The sequence below is a fragment of the Acomys minous genome (genome assembly GCF_964271855.1).
Source record: "Acomys minous genome assembly, chromosome: 11".
Lineage (NCBI taxonomy): Eukaryota > Metazoa > Chordata > Mammalia > Rodentia > Muridae > Acomys > Acomys minous.
In genome coordinates this window covers 10,829,289-10,843,429 of record NC_140492.1, presented here as the reverse complement: position 1 = coordinate 10,843,429, position 14,141 = coordinate 10,829,289, and positions in this window count along the sequence as shown.

Genomic DNA, 14,141 nt, shown 5'->3' with positions numbered 1-14,141 from the left:
GAGTTCGCGCCCGGGACGCGTGCACCGCTGCTGCAGACTTTGTCAACTAGCTCTCCGTGTCCTTAGAAAACTAGGTAGTAAACTCGGGTCTGGACGTTTGCCTTGTGACCAATCTGAGGCGGACACCGGATTTCTTAACCTTCATTTGCACCTATTCTTGTAGAGCCACCGCCCTGATAGGCTTGCCTTTTCTTCTCGGAGCGCACCCGCCTTCGTCCCTACAAACCACTCTGTGCGCTGGGCATTGTAGGATGTGCCACAGCGTGTGGTTAGTTCTAAGTGGTTTGCTTAAGCGTAGTTATCGTTGGTATTGGCCAAACTTAGGGATGAATATTATCTCCGTTTTTACTGAAGGGAGATTGACGCCCACATTGATATGCCAGAGGTTACCAAATCAGTAAATAGTAAAATGAGGGTTTCTACCCTAGGCTAGAAGATTTAACCACTTTGTATACTCCGTTTTATTTTTTTTTTTCCTTATTAGGGAAAAAGAAAAAAAAATTTCCTTCTACTCCCCCGGAATCTTTTATCACATGCCGCTACTATTCCTTCCCAAATCAACACAGTTAATATAAATAGATACGTTTCACAGAGAAGGTAAAACGCTCTTACAGGGAAAAAAAAAAAAAAGGAGGAAGGAAATGGAAACATTACTGTCTTTGCAGAAAATATGAAACGTTTTGGTGAGTCTTGTGGACATGTAGAGATTAAGGTTTTCTTTACATTGGGACAGGTTCATGCAATGTTTCCTACATTTAAAATCTGTAATCATCAAAATAATACTTTCCTGCCAGCTAGCATAGCATAGTAATTGTACCATCTATATGGGAAAACAGTACAAGAGATAGTGGTCCTCAAGGATTGGTTTAGATACCTCTGAGGCTCTCCAAGACCTTTCCACTGTCCATAAGATTGACACCATTTTCATACTAATTTCTTGGTGTCTCCTGTCTTCCTGTGGAGAGTTCTAAAGGTCTATGTGGTGTTCAGTGTTTCACAGTATGAATGTGGAAAGCATAAGGAGCCGAGTTGTCTTTCATTAAGCCACCTATGAAATATTTGAGGAAAAAAATTGTGAATGCTACTCGTCAAAAAAGTTATTTTCAATAATATTATGTTAGCTGGTTGGTGGTGGTGCATGCCTTTAATGCCAGCATTTGGGAGACAGGCAGCGGATCTTTGTGAGTTTGAGGCCAGCCTGGTCTACAGAGCAATTTCCAGGACAGCCAGGGCTACACAGAGAAACCCTGTCTTGGAAACAACAGCAACAAATTATGTTAGCTTGCAATATTCATTGTTCTGTTTTTAAATTGATGTTTAGTAGTTTGGTTTATGATATTAACTATGATCGATTACTATAATACACATTAATAAATGATCATTGAGGGACTCTACTTTAAACATTTGCCTGGGTTCTATGACTGCAAAGTAGATGAGATGTGGACAGTAGAGCAATCTTAAGATTTTTCTCATGTATTAGCTAAAAAAAATTAAAAACTCATGTCTTAGAGAACATAATTTATTAGTATAACTGACACAAAATACAAGTGAAAGGGCATTTAAAATGATACTTGACTCATTAAAGGTGACTATGAGGAATTAAATCTTGGCAAAATTTGATAACTGGATTCTGAAGAACTAAACTTGAGTTCAAGACAATGGATGAATTTCTATAAAAAGCTTATAATAAAAGTTGACCTTGCGCGGAACATGGTGGTGTATGCCTGTAATCCCAGCCAAGGCTACACAGAGAAACCTTATCTCAACAAACAAACAAACAAACACAACAAAAAATTGACCTTTCATGAATTGTAACAAATGGGAAGAATTAAAATTAATTTAAATTTACTATATGTTATTTTGTCAAGGAATTAGGTTTTAATTACCAATAATTCCTTCAAAATGAAGGTTTATTAATTTTGTGTAATTTGGGCTAAACTGTATTATTTATAATTACAGAGTTGAGATACCAAGGGCAAAGGTTCTACTGGGTTTAAATAGAGTATGAATTATCCAGAAAAGAAAACACAGATCTTTGATGTGATTCTCAGCCCAGGTCCTAGCCCCTGCTAGGTATATTGGTATCGTCTCCTGCTTGGCTTCACTGTGCCGTGTAGCCACAGCAGACAAAACAGCTCACTCTGCTTTCTTCACTCCCTGATTTGTTCTTCCAGTGTGACTCTCTGGAGGCCAGGTTCTAGTGGGTAAAGCACCAGAGGCCAGTTGCCCCTGGTGTCCTCTTTATCTAAGGTATTTTCTATTTACCAGGTGGACTACTGGGCAACCAGACAGTAGTCAGAATGTCAGTGCCCTCCTACACGTCCCACGCTACAATCCTAACCACCGACAAGGTGAGCCCATTTGGCAGGCAACTGCTTCATAAAAGAGAACACATGTGAGTGGATTAGCACCTTATTAGCATCCTTAAGTGAGCTTGGCTGCTTTTGTACCGTACAAAGATACCTAAGAATCAGAAAGTAAGAATCTCACTATTTCACACTTAGATCTTGGATTTCTCAGCCTCCAAGACTGAGGAACGAAATCCTGCCATTTGTGCGCTACTGTTATAGCGCACAGCTACAGGGAAGGTGGGACTCTCTTTTCCTTTACTTACAGTACAGTTAACCTGACAACAGGACATACATAACAGGAAATTTGCCCAGTTTATAAAAGACCAAGGAAGTCATCGGTTTCTGAGATTTCAATTCAAGAACTTCATGTGATGAACACAGAGGTTCTCAACCTGTGGGTCACAACCCCCTTCACAGGGGTTGCATACCACATATCCTGAATACCAAACATTTGCATTATGATTTACTCATAACTGTGGAAAAATTACAGGTATGAAGTAGCAACAAAATAATTTTATGGTTTGAGGTCTAGCATGAGGGACTGTATTAAAAGGTCACATTATGTAGCCGGGCGTGGTGGCGCATGCCTTTAATCCCAGCACTCGGGAGGCAGAGGCAGGCGGATCACTGTGAGTTCGAGGCCAGCCTGGTCCACAAAGCGAGTCCAGAACAGCCAAGGCCTCAGAGAAACCCTGTCTCGAAAAACCAAAAAAAAAAAAAGGTCACATTATTAGGAGCATTGAGAACCACTGTATTAACAACTGAAAATATAGTCGCCAGCCCTCTGCTCCCCCTTCAGAGAGAAGACTACTATAGACTAGGGCCTGGGTAGGTACCAGCCAACAGAAGCTGAGTTCACTGGTTGTTTTCTTTCTTGTTGCTTTTTTTTTTTTTTGCTTTGTTTGCTTTGAATTTTGTTTTATATTTTGTATTTATTTATGTAAGAGACAGGGTCGAAGACTGGAGAGATGGCTCAGTGGTTAAGAGTGAATACCACTCTTGCAGAGGACCTACTTCCTGTTCCCAATACCCCTAGGAGGCTTACAGTCACCTGTAACTCTAGCTCCGGGGGCATCTGTTGGCCTCTTCTGACCTCTGTGGGCACTACACTCACATGAACACACACACACACACACACACACACACACACACACACACACGAACAGTAAACAAAGAACTGCAGACCACTATCTTTTCCATATGCCTGTTTTTGTGGTTGTCAATCATTTTATTACATGGCACCTTTTGTACATGATCTATAGGAACATGTGTTCCATCTTTCAAACATAGTTTCTAATGCTATGGTCTCCATGAACCTTAAAACTACCTATTTTTTGTTTTGGAACTGAGGGTAGCCCATTTTGACCACCTCTACAGGGCTTTGACACATTTCTTATACTCTCCTTTTGCCTTAAGTATCTTAGTTTAAACACACACACACACACACACACACACACACACACACACACACACACACACGAAGGCATGGTGATACATTCCTATAGTAATCACCACTGGCAGGCTAAGACAAGAGGACTCTGGAGTTCAAAGTCAGCTTAGGTTGCATGGTGAGTCCCCAAACAGTAAAATCCTGGGAATGCTCATGGTGCCCGTAGGTTTGGGAAGGATTAGGAGATGTGGCCTTGGAGGAGATGTGTCACTGGGAGTGGTGGCTTTGGAGGCTGCAAATTACTCACAGGCCATTCACAGTTTCTCTCTCTGCCTCCTACTTGTGGATCAAGGTGTGAGCTCTTCGCTATTCCTGTCACCATATCCTGTTCTCAGCTTTGCCCTGACATTATGTACTCCAACCATCTGAAACTATAAGACTATTGAACATTTCTTTTTTTTTTTCTCTTCTATTCTTTTTTTTTTTTTTTTTTTTTTTGAGACAGGGTCTCTCTGTGTAGCCTTGGCTGTCCTGGACTCAATTTGTAGACCAGGCTGGCCTCAAACTCACAGCAATCTGCCTGCCTCTGCCTCCTGAGTGCTGGGATTAAAGACGTGCGCCACCACGACCGGCCATCATTTTATTTTTTTAATTATCTTATTTTATGTGCATTGGTGTGAGGGTGTTAGATCCCTTGGAACTAGAGATACAGACAGTTGTGCGCTGCCGTTTGGTGCTGGGAAGTCCTAGGTCTTTGGAAGAGCAGCCAGTGCTCTTAACCACTGAACCATCTCTCCAGCCCATAAAGGCTTTCTTTTGCTGGGTGTGGTGGAGCACGCCTTTAATCTCAGCACCAAGGCAGGGGGATCTCTGAGTTTGAGGCCAGCCTGGTCTACAAAGCGAGTCCAGGACAGCCAGAGTTACACAGAGAAACCTTGTCTCAAAAAACCAAAAAAAAAAAAAAAGTTTCTTTTGTAAATTGCCTTGGTCATGGTGTTTTGTTACCACAATAGAAAAGTAACTAAAAAAAGAAAAAGAAAGAAAGAAAGAAAAGTAACTAAGACACCTTACCTCAAAAATAACAATCAAACACACGTCTTAATTGATTTTATTTATATTTTATAAGCTAGATTAAATCCTTGATTGAGTTTAGTGGATTATCCATAGTTTTTGTTTGTTTGTTTCTTTATTATGTATTCAGTGTTCTGCCTGCATGTACACCTTCAGGCCAGAAGAGGGCATCAGATCACTTTTATAGATGGTTGCTGGGAATTGAACTGAGGACCTTTGGAAGAGCAGACGGTGCTGGTGCTCTTAACCTCTGAGCCATCTCTCCAACCCAGATTATCCATATTTTCAAAGTTACTAGAATATGGGTTCACAGATGATTTTAAAAATTGTGGGGAGCCATGCTAAATTCAGCCATGTTAGAAATCCCCTGCTTAGGCTGCACGCTGTGAATTGTGGACCCTTGCTGAAGGAAGTCTTGCATTCTAGGCTGTCTTGGGATTGTTCTTACAGGGAACTACCCAGAGGATTAAGGAAGTTCTTACAGAGAGCTATTCAGGCAATTGTATTCTTGCCTGGGGGCTAGCGAAATTGGGAATGCAATAAATTCTGTTGACTTTGCTATATAAAGTCTTATTTGTCTGCATTAAAGAGAGTCTTGATCAGAACTTTCCAGACTTGACTCGATTTTCAAGCGTCTCTGTCCCCCACTTTCAACCCATGCCCCCTCTTTCAGGTGAACCCTGGTTTGTTTTGTCTGCAGGCTGGGACAAAAAGTGAGAATCATCATTTCAGAACTTTAAAACTTTTAATGTAGGAAAAATGATTTACATGTATTTATTCTCCCCCCCCCCCATCAAGTTGAGGGCGTTGATCCTCTACTTCCACCATTTGGGTCCCAGGGATTGAACTCTGGTCACCAGGCTTGGCAGGCAGTGCCTTTACCCGATGAGTCATTTCACTAGCCAGAATTTACAGTTTATTGGTTCAGTTCCCAGCACCCACATGACAGCTCACAACTGTCTGTAACTCCAGTTCTAGAGGATCTGGTACCCTCACATGGACATACCTATAGACAGAACATCAGTGCACTTAAAATAAAAAAATCTTTGGGAAAAAACCCACAACCACACTATTAGTAACACAATGCTACATTATTATAAACAGATGCCAGTAAAAACAGAAACCAGGGAATCACTGCAAAATTTCCCTGCTCACTAGTTGGTGCACATAAGATGCTTCTGATTTCTTCCCTTCCTCCCTCCCTCTCTCCTTTCCTGCATCCTAGAGATCAAACCCAGAGTCTTGCACATGCTTAGTAAGGGTTCTACCCCTTAACTGCAGCCCAGCCCTTGGGTTTTGCAGACAGGGTCACAGTATGTAGCCTTAGCTCACCTCTAACTTGTGATTCTCCTGTCTCAGCCTCCCAAATTGTTGTTATGAAGAATGGAGATCCCAAATCATTCATTTTCCAATAAAGACTCAAGAGCCAGATACTGGGGTGAAAACCTATTAGTTCAGAGAGACAGAGAAAGTACCCAGCTGACGTTCCTGCCCAGCTTACATCCCAGAAGGAAAAAGCCAAAAAGCTTGCTCGCTCACTTGACAGCCCAAGAGAAAAAAGCCAAAATCTTCTTCTCCATGCTATCTTATTTATTCTTCTCTCAAAGTCTCTCCTCTCTACTTAATCCCTCTCATATGGCTACCTGCTCTGCCTCTTGACCTTGGGTTAACTTTATTAAATCATGTGTAGTGAAAGCTCTTGGATTAAAGGTGTGTGCTATCCTTGAGGCACACCATGATCACTTGCTTCCAAACTACAAATCCTTGGATTAAATGTGTGTTAGAGCTGAGCCCCACCAAACAATAAGCAGGTTTTTACAGTTCACAGTGGAATCAAATATCCTGCAACACCAAATGCTGGGATTGTAGGCACATTCCCATGTCCAGCTGGTCCATAGTTTCTTTTAGATGCTTAGCCATGAGACAGTACTTATTTTTGGGATTGTACTGGTAAGGATGCTTGACAGTTCAAAGGCCTATTAGCCATTGCTCTTCTCACTTGTCCTATTCTTAATGTTTTAGCTATTTTTGTTACAGTGATTTCCACTAGGGTTTTCAGTGGGGTCAGTCATTAGTCTCGCAGAGTAAAATAAAAGGATCCTTGTGTCTATTTATGTAGCAGTCTGCTAGAGCAATTACCTTTTCTCATTGCTATGTGACGGCCCATTTCCTGTTTCTTAATAGATCTCCCCTCTTCTGACTGCACGCCCAGCTGTATCACCGAGAAAAATGTTGAGTCACACCAGCAGTCTCCATGCAGGACGGAGGGTAATGGCTACCGAAATGACCTTCCAACAGGCGGTCATCTCTTTAATGTGGCTATATGGTGAAAACAGGGAAATGAAGTCTAATAATTAGAAATGAACCCTGCGAGAAGAAAAGAGCCTTTGTTTAGGAATTGTAAGTGAGAAAGGGAGGGACAAGGAAGTATGTTTAGATCTAATGACACCCATTTATCTCACGATGACATTCAACTTTGTCAAAAATCCCAACAGAGAGCAGAAATGTAAGCAAGAAAAATGTCTTTTTCTAAGCCCATATACTTCCTTCTCATCTGTGATTGTTATGGGTTCAGGAATAACCACACACTGACCACTCCAACAGCATACTCAGATTGATGGAAATTTATTTGAATGCTGAAGAAAAACTGGCTGGTCCGGGACTTAATGTGGGCTCAAGAGCCAGACTATGATGCTAGTCTGTTTCTGAGGCAGGCTTATTATAAGAAAAACTGTAAAAATAACTTTTATTCTCCTGGCTCAATTGTCTGGGAGGTTTACTGCCTCCTTCTGCTAACCTAGGCCTAGTCCCGGAAGCTTCTAGCCTCTGTACACTCTAACCTAGGCCTGGAATGTTTTCAGCCTCTGAGATTTGCTGCTTAATAAGCTCATCCTTTCTTGTTCTTTCTGAGCTCTGGCATGACTGGTTTAATTTAGCTGTTCTGGCTCAAACTGTTCTCCCAGTTGATTCATCTGGCTTCTCTCTCAGTCTGGAGTTTGCTCTGCTTGGTCTCAACTAATTTAGCAATCCGCTCTAATCTGGCTTCTTCTCATTTTCTGGCTCATTCTATCTTCACCTGAATTCTCTCTCTACCACCTATCTCTCTATTATTGTCCTGGTAAAACTGCCTAAGTAGCTTCCTTTTCCTCTCCCTGGAGAGTTGGGCGTATCCTGTTCTGTCAAATCTTCTCTGACTTGTCAGTTTTTCTGCCACTCAATTAGACATCACTTTCAAACTTGGGTGCTTCCTTCTACAAACTAATTTTCCTTCCTTTGGGATTAAAGACATGTATCCCCACGCCTGGGTCTAAGCTTTTCTTTACCTGATACTTGATCTATCCCAAGCTGGCCTTGAACTCAGATCTGTTTGCCTCTGGCTCCTGGATTAAAAGTGTGTTTGTAATCCAGCCAGATCACACTGTCCTACAAGATCTTTGGATGTGATCTCTTGCCAGAGCAGCCATGTTCTGAATTAACATTCTTGTACAAAGGGTTATAACATTAATTGCCTTGTGGTCAAACTTCCAACTCATGTTCCAAAATGACAAAGGAAAGGCCATTCTTCAACCCGGTAACCAGGTAGAAGCAAGGGCGGGCGAGGTGGGCAGCATTACATCATTTTGATTAGCCAAACACAGGAAGAATCAATTTTGCTATGAGCACAAAGTATCCAGGTGACTAGACAAAGCATTTAAAGCTGATTGGCTGGGATTTAGCGTAGGGGAGCTTTTGGGGGCTTTCCAGCTTGTTGGGAGCAAGGAACATAGCAGGATGTTTCGGTCTTAACTCTAATAGAACATACATTTGTCTTTAACCCAAGCAGAACATGCGTTCATCATCTGTTGTTTTATTCTAAGCACCAAGCATTGATCCTTCCTGGTTCCAAGCACATAGGGCCCGAGAAGTTGAACCTAATTTCACTTTATAATCAAAACTGAGACTTGAGAAAAATGGCTTCTGATATGCTAAAGTGATAGCTGGTGTTAACAAAGGAGCCACAGTTATGCTAGGAACTAAAGCAGGTCTCAAGAAAGGGGCCATAGAGTTTAAGCAGGTTACAACAGTGATATGGAATAAATAATGGCCCTTTGCTGAAGCCTTTTGAACCAAGAACTGCTGTAAAATACTTTTAAATTTCCATAAGCCTTATAGTCTTCTTCCTCACATAGGACAAATAAGAACAGACATGAGCATATATGAGCTAAGAACATGAGATTTGGGGCTGGAGAGATGGCTCAGCGGTTAAGAGTACTGACTGTTCTTTCAGAGGACCCAGGTTCAATTCCCAGCATCCACATGGCAGCTCACTACTGTGTGTAACTGCAGTTCTAGGGTACACATATATACATGCAGGCAAAACACCAATGCACATTAAAGGGTAATAAATAAATTTTAAAAAAGAGTAAGAACAGTTAGATTTATTGATAGTAGCAAGAAGTTACAGGTAGTGATAGGCAAATGACAGACATGAAACTGCCACACATACAGAAGACCCCAAAGCTAGAGAGACCTAATTGAGGCCAGCTGGTGAAGCCACTGCATTTACATCATTTAGAGTGATTATTGTCTATGAATAAACAATAAAACAACCTCTGCTCCTTGTTTGTGCAGCCATTTGGAATAAAATATGATCTAGAATTTTAAAACATCTTTTGAGTCTTTTTTGTTGTTGTTGTTGTTTTTGTTTTTTTTTCGAGACAGGATTTCTCTGTGTAGCCTTTGCTGTCCTCGACTCGATTTGTATACTAGGCTGGCCTGGAACTCACAGGGATCCACCTGCCTTTGCCTCCCGAGTGTTGGGATTAAAGGTGTGCGCCATCAGGCCTGGCCATCCTTTGAGTCCTTGATAGGGGGGTTTATCTTTATCAAGAGAACCATTTTGTAGAAATCTTCATTCCTCTATATAATTTATATGAATGAAATATCAGCATATTTAGCAGACTTTGAAGCATGTTGCAATGGCTTATATTCAGATTTTGAATTCTTTACTGCACCATTGAGAGCCAGCTTACTAGCTAGATTACTGCCACAAGAGCACCCAGGTGTTGGTTAAATTGCACCTGTGCAAGGTCTGTAGGGTGAGGCAGCTACTCCTCCAGTATGCCCACCTACCCTCCTCACTCTCCTTCCCACAACTGCCCACTGTAATCTTGGCTTGGGTAACGGAGTAGGAAAAATGAAAAAGATCACAGTGAAGACATGAAGCTTCTCCGTCTCCCAGCTAACAGTCCCGGGCACCCTCTGGGTGGCTGAGGGAGGCCACAGCCTATTTGTTAAGGTGCTGATTGAGACTCTGGAACACCGGTTCCTTCTCTTAATATAAAACCAATTTTGAGCCAAGTCATTTAAGACCTTTCGAAAACTGACTCTAAAATAGCATGTGATACCCTGAGGAAAAAAATAAACCATGATTTAGTAAACTGGATGATCCATGGGGAAAGGGCAGCTTTATATGGTGTTCTTACAAAGAGAGAAGGCATGGTTGATAAAGTGAGGCTAGGAAAACAAAACAAAACAAAAAGCCCTTGGCACATCCACACACGTCCCAGCTTGAAGTGGATACTCCATGTCTGCAGCCCAGTGAGTGCTGCCATGAGCTCTGAGGAACGGGCAAAGGGGCCTCACCGAGCCTGTAAAGTGGACAGTCTACTAAACAACAACGCTCCTAGGAGAGCGAGGGTGGTATTTCTTTCTTCTTGTAAAAAAATATTTATTGATATTGTTTATGTGTATGTGTTTGTGTGCATGTGCTTTTGCATGCTCCCCACAGGCCAGAAGAGGGTGTCAGATCCACTGGAGCAGCAGTTAGAGGTGGTTGTGAGTTGCCCTATGAGGGCGCTAGGAAGGCAACTCAGATTCTCTCCATACGTACTCTTTTAAATTCTTATTTATTTATTTATTTATTTATTTATTTATTTATTTATTATGTACACAGTGCCCTGCCTGTATGTACACCTGCAGGCCAGGAGAGGGCACCAGATCTCATTATAGATGGTTATGAGCTACCATGTGGTTGCTAGGAATTGAACTCAGGACCTCTGGAAGAGCACTTGGTGCTCTTAGCCACTGGTCCATCTCTCGAGTCCTCGATAAGTCCTCTTAACTCTTAATCGAAGACACATCTTTTTTCTTTTCTCTTGAGACAGGGGCTCACTATATATATAAGACTTAGTTGGCCTGGAACTCCCTGTGAAGAGCAGACTGGCCTTTAACTCACAGAGATCTACCCACCGTGGCCTCCAGGGTGCTGGGATGAAAGGCGTGTGCCATGTGCCACCAAGCCCAGATAGATGATGTTATTTCTTAGGAGTGTTCCTTCAGAGTCATTTTGCCACAGGCAAGTCACTGTTTCACGGAAGAGATGAACAGAGCTGGCCTTCAGTTTCACTGATGTTAATGGTGATGGTGAAAACGAGCGCGATGATAAGATACGCAGTGAAGCCTCGCACGGGAATCTGCCTCTAAGGTGATGAGCAGTTGATGCCTATCTGCTCCTCAGCCTCTGTCCTCACTGCACTAGTCTTGTAAGAACTGGATCCTAAATTCTTTACAAGAATGAATGCTTTTGGACCTAGAGGTACTACAGATCGGTTTGTGTGTGTGTGTGTGTGTGTGTGTGTGTGTGTGTGTGTGTGTGTGTACTTTTTTTGTACCATGTGCTACCGTGAATGTTCGTGTGTACCGTGCTTTTCACTCTCCACACCACAGCAGTGTTGCATACTTCATACTCTTGAAATGTGCCATTCTTTTTTTTTTTTAATTTAATCAATTTACAGCTTGATCCAAGTCTCCTCCCACCTCTTGCCACAGCCCCATCCTCATGCCCTCTCTCCCTATTCCCTCTTCTCCTTCTTTAAGGGAGGCCCTCATGGTGTACCAACCCACCCTCAAGTCACAGCAAGACTAAATGTATCCTCTCCCACTGAGGCCAGGCAAGGCAGCCTGGGTAGGGGAAAAAGATCTAGTGGCAGGCAACAGGGTCAAAGACACTCTTACTCCCATTGGTAAGGGACCCATATCATGACCAAGCTTCACATCTGCTACATACATGTAGAGGGTCTAGGTCCAGTCCATGCACATGCATGTTCTTTGGTTGGTGGTTCAGTCTCTGTGAGCTCCCGTGGGTCCAGGTCAGCTGACGCTCAAGTTCATCTTGTGGTGTCTTTGACCCCTTCAGCTCCCTCTATCCTTCCTGCCACTCTTCCACGGAACTCCCCAAGCTCAGTCTATTGTTTGGCTGTGGGTCTCTGCATCTGTTTCCATCATCTGCTGGGTGAAGCCTCTCAGAAGACAGCCATGCTAGGCTCCTGTCTGCAAGCATAGCAGAGTATCACTAATAGTGACAGGGGTTGGCTCTCTCCCATGGGATGGCTCTTAAATTGGGCAGGTCATTGGTTGGCCGTTCTCTCAATCCCTGCTCCATCCTTATACCCCTATACTTCTTGTAGGCAAGACACATTTTGGGTGTAAGGTTTTATGGGTGGGTTGGCGTCACCCTCCCTCCACCGGAAGTCCCACCTGGCTACTGGAGGTGCCGACTTCAGTTTCTTAACTTCCACTACTAGGAGTCTCGGCTATGGTCACCTCCCTAGACTTCTAGGGGCCTCCCCTGTCCCAGAGATCCCCTCCCCCACACCAATTGAAATGCAACACTTTTAAATCCATTTCCTCCACAGAGCTCTTCCTTGGCGTCCTTCTGTCTAGACTGTCCTTCTCTCAACCCTTATCACAGACGAGTCTGTCTTGTTATTCAGGTCCTGGGTCAAATCTCACCACACCACAGAGAATTCTCTGAAAACTCTTGTCTACAAAACTCTATCAATCTCTCTCATATCAGCTTGTTTTACTTCCGTTCTATGAACGGACACATCATCCTTTAGCATCTGTAGGCAAGGGCCCTGGGTTCTCTGCAGAGATCAACATTCACGTATGCTCAGTCCCTTGTAGAAGACGGCACAGTGCTGTAATGCACATCCCCTTGCCCGTTCTATCTCACCTCTGTTACTGATGATCACTAATGTAACGCAGATGCCGTGTGAGAAGTTGTCATATGTCCTGTGTAGGGAATGGGGACCAAAAAAAGTCTGTACATGTTTTCTTCAGATGCAACTTTAAAAAATGCTTTTGGGGGGGGGGCTAGAGAGATGACGTGGAGATTAAGAGCACTGACTGCTGCTCTTCCAGCGGTCCTGAGTTCAACTGCAAGGTGGCTCAAAGCCATCTATAATGTGATCGGATGCCCTCTTCTGGCTTGCAAGTGTGCTTTTGCCTGTAATTGGTTGGATTCACAGATAGGAAATTCACAGATGTAGAAGGACATTTGTAAAGCCAGCAAATTTTCCTTCTCAAAATCAATCTCTGTCTCTGTCTGTCTGTCTGTCTGTCTATCTGTCTGTCTGTCTGTCTGTCTGTCTGTCTGTCTCTCTCTCTCTCTCTCTCTCTCTCTCTCTCTCTCTGTGTGTGTGTGTGTGTGTGTGTGTGTGTGTGTGTGTGTGTGTAGCCAAAGTTGGCCTCAAACTGAAGCTGCTGCTTGCTCAGCCTCCCACATGCTTGGATTGCAGGCGTGTGTGCCACCACTTCCTACCAAGGTTGTGGATTTTTTCGAGTTCTTTTGTTTTTGTTCTTCAGACAAATCCTCCTGTAGCTCAGGCTGACTTTGAAGTGCAAGGCAGCTGAGGATGGCCTTGAACTTCTAATACCCATGTTTCCACCCTTTGAGTGCTGGCATTACAGCCTGGGCTTGTGTGGTGTTGAGCATGAGACCCACAGATTTGATCGTGCAAGGCAGGAACTCTGCCGACCGCGCTACATCCTCACCTACTTAATGTTTCCTTTATTTTCATTTCTGAGATAAGGTCTCATGAAGGCCACGCTGGCCTCAGAATCTCTGTGTATCTGAGTATGATCTTGAACCTCTGGTCCTCTGACTTCCCAAATGCTGCCATCAAACACATGTGCTGTTGGGTCTGAGGGCCACTGAGAACCAGGTATACCAAAAGCAACTGTATTCACCGCAGGGGAACGACTAGCAAGCTAGGACTGCAACAGGTTTGGGAGCTGCTGCAGCAGAAGGGAGAGGGTTAGTTTCTTTTAAAGCAAAAAGCCACAACTAGATAAACAGGGGAGGATTAGGGAAGCATTCATCATCCATCTTTCGAAGTGGACATTCAGGCCTTCTTTGAAGTGACAGGCCCCTTTCTGAGGATCAGGGCGAAGCAGTAGGGCCCTCTCTTCCTAAAGCCTGTTGAAGGCCGGTCAGCCTTCCCTGAAATTAGAGCTAATCTAAAGACAAGGGGCAGCCGGAAGCTAGGCCAAAGGGCACTCGGCAG